This window comes from Gorilla gorilla, chromosome 8 (assembly GCF_029281585.2).
Source record: "Gorilla gorilla gorilla isolate KB3781 chromosome 8, NHGRI_mGorGor1-v2.1_pri, whole genome shotgun sequence".
NCBI lineage: Eukaryota > Metazoa > Chordata > Mammalia > Primates > Hominidae > Gorilla > Gorilla gorilla.
The window spans coordinates 68195774-68198957 of NC_073232.2; positions in this window are offsets into that span (position 1 = coordinate 68195774).

Consider the following 3184-nt stretch of genomic DNA (forward strand, 5'->3'; position numbering starts at 1 on the left):
CTTTCCACTAGGATGTCCCAAATCATGCAAGGGCCGAAACGCTAAGCAACCAAAGCATCTGTAATATTTATTCCACTTCTGCCTTCACCCTGTGGAAGCCTCCCCTTGTGCTCCCTTGCAGAGCCCCAAACCGCCTGTTGTGGGGAGCTACCAGATTCATGAATCGCTATCTGCTCAGATAAGTTCTTTAAAATGTGAACATGTCAAAGCATTTCTTTAAATGATAGCATATAGATATTTGCTGTACCACTTGAACATTTCCATTATAAAACATCGAGGGGAAAACTAACATAAAACAATAGACAGACGAGGGCTTTGGCCACTGAAAAGACAACATCTGTGATGCAATAGGCAAGACGCTCCTTCCTGTACTGCCCAGCTCCGCTTGCTCCCTGACCATCCCTGCAGCAGCCCTGATGTGTCATTGTCCCCCTCTTAACCTGCGCTGCAGGTGCTGCAGGGCTGGGCTCTGGAGCCTGGGTCTGGTCATTTCTCCTTAGATATGTAGAGGCCCAGGAAAGGTTTGGAGCCTAAGAAGCCCTAGGACTCCAGGTCTCCAGGGCAGCCCCAGCCTCTTGGAATGACTTTCCCTAATACCACAGGGGTGTTCTAATCCCAGGCAGACCCAAGCTGCCCCTCACCAACTCCTACGTCCTCAACTTCCTTTCATAACTTCTAGGATGGAAACACCTAATCCTCCAGCAATACTGAGGCTTTTCTCCTTATTCTGTTTTCCCTTTTGAAGAAGCCAAGGCTCAGAGCAGTCGAGTCACCTAATCATGGTCTCATGTCACCTGATCAAGGTCTCATGTCACCTTATCAAGATCTCACCCACTCACCTATTCAGTTTTCACCAGTTCAGTTCAGGATGGCTTCTAAGCTACCCTGCACAGCTCTGCCCACAGGACATTTGTATAAGTGAGGGGGTGCAGGGCCTTCCAGCCCCCTCCAACTCCAAAACTCAACCCCCAAGATCAAGTGGACTCTCTGAACCCACCCTGGCCCTACAGTTGTCAGGGACTGGATGGGAAGATGTAGAGCTCTCGGCTTTCACTCTGGGGACTTACCCAGAACATATTCTCCTCATAAGCTAAGGAGGCTGGCTGCCATCTTCCTACATCCTGCCACGGCCTGGGGGCAAGGACACCCTGGCCCCCTGGAGTTTGGAGAACTCTAAGGACAGAACTTGCTCTTCCACCTGCTTGGGCCTTACCCACAGGAGAAGCACTGCTTCTCTACCCATGCCCCATCCAACTCAGGCACCCCAGGGACTTGCAACAGACTGATTTTTTCTCATGTCCTTCTTAAGGCTCTGGGCTAGCCACACAAATCAAATCCCAGTGATAGGTCCAGACAATCCTATCCTGAAACTACATCTTAGTAAGACTCCAGGGGATCCTTTCCCCAAAGACAGTCTTACTCCTGTTCTCCCCCAAGCCCTTTCTGGGCCAGAAGCTTTGCCTGGACTCAAGCAATGGCAGACAAGTGCCCTCTGAGGACACGGAAGTGCATGCTCAGAACTGTGATTCTCCAAGTGGAGGCAGAGGAGAAGGCCCAGGCTTCCCAGCAGGGCTAAGGATATGCAAGGAGTGCATTCATCCGGAGGTGTTGGCAGCATCCCAGCCCCACCCCATTCTCATCGTAAATCAGGCTCACTTCCATTGGCTGCATACGGTGGAGTGATGTGACCATATGTCACTTGAGCATTACACAAATCCTAATGAGCTAAAAATATGTTTGTTTTAGCTAATTGACCTCTTTGGCCTTCATAAAGCAGTTGGTAAACATCCTCAGATAATGATTTCCAAAGAGCAGATTGTGGGTCTCAGCTGTGCAGAGAAAGCCCACGTCCCTGAGACCACCTTCTCCAGCTGCCTGCTGAGGCACACAGGGGCGCCTGCCTGCTGCCTGCTCAGCCAAGGTGGTGTTGCTGGAGCCAGCTTGGGACAGCTCTCCCAACGCTCTGCCCTGGCCTTGCGACCACTCTCTGGGCCGCAGTTGTCTGTCTGTTAAGTGAGGCAAGTGCCCATCTCCAGAGGCATTCAGCGGCAAAGCAGGGCTTCCAGGTTCCAACCCCATAGCAGGACTTCTTGGATTTCTACAGCCAGTCAGTTGCAAGCAGCACCCACATTATTTCTATAAGAAGTGGCAGGAGCTGGGATCTGAAGAGTTCAGCAGTCTACCTTTCCCTGTTTCTTGTGCTTTATGCAGTCAGGAGGAATGATCTGGATTCCATGTGAAGCCTGGGACCACGGAGACCCAAGACTTCCTGCTTGATTCTCCCTGCAAACTGCAGGCTGTGGGCTGAGCCTTCAAGAAGCAGGAGTCCCCTCTAGCCATTAACTCTCAGAGCTAACCTCATTTGAATGGGAACACTAGTCCTGTGATGTCTGGAAGGTGGACGCCTCTACACTCCACACCCTACGTGGTGGTCCAGACACATCATTCCCAACATTAGAAAGCTGTAGGGGGACCCGTTCTGTTCCCTGGAGGCATTAAAGGGACATAGAAATAAATCTCAAGCTCTGAGGCTGATGCCAGCCTCAGACTCAGCCTCTGCACTGTATGGGCCAATTGTAGCCCCAAGGACTTCTTCTTGCTGCACCCCCTATCTGTCCACACCTAAAACGATGGGCTTCTATTAGTTACAGAACTCTCTGGCCTGTTTTTTTTTGTTTTGTTTTGTTTTGTTTTGTTTTTGTTTGTTTTTTTGTTTTTTTTTAGCTATGAAACAGAGGTAATATCTAATACAGATAACTTACCAGTAGTGACTGCTTCCTACTTACTGGGTACTGGGAAGAAGTGCTTTACACGTATTTTCTCATTTAATCTACACAATAAGTAATTAAGACATTTCCCTGAGGCCACGGGAGAGACAGTGGCAGAACCAGTTCTCCAAGGAGGACTTGCAAGTTAATAACTGGACTTTGCAAGGCTCTGGTGGAAACTGTCAGCTTGTAAAGGATGGAGCACAGTGTCTGGCATGTAGCAGGAACTAAAATAATGGCAGTCATTAATGTTATGATATGCAGACACAACACAGCAAGATAAGATGCAATGTACCTTCTGGGTCAAACCACCCTGGCCACTCCTCCCCGATACCCAGGGTTGATGTGCTTGAATTAGACAGGATTAAAGGCTTACTGGAGCTGGAAGCCTTGCCCCAACTCAGGAGTTTAGCCCC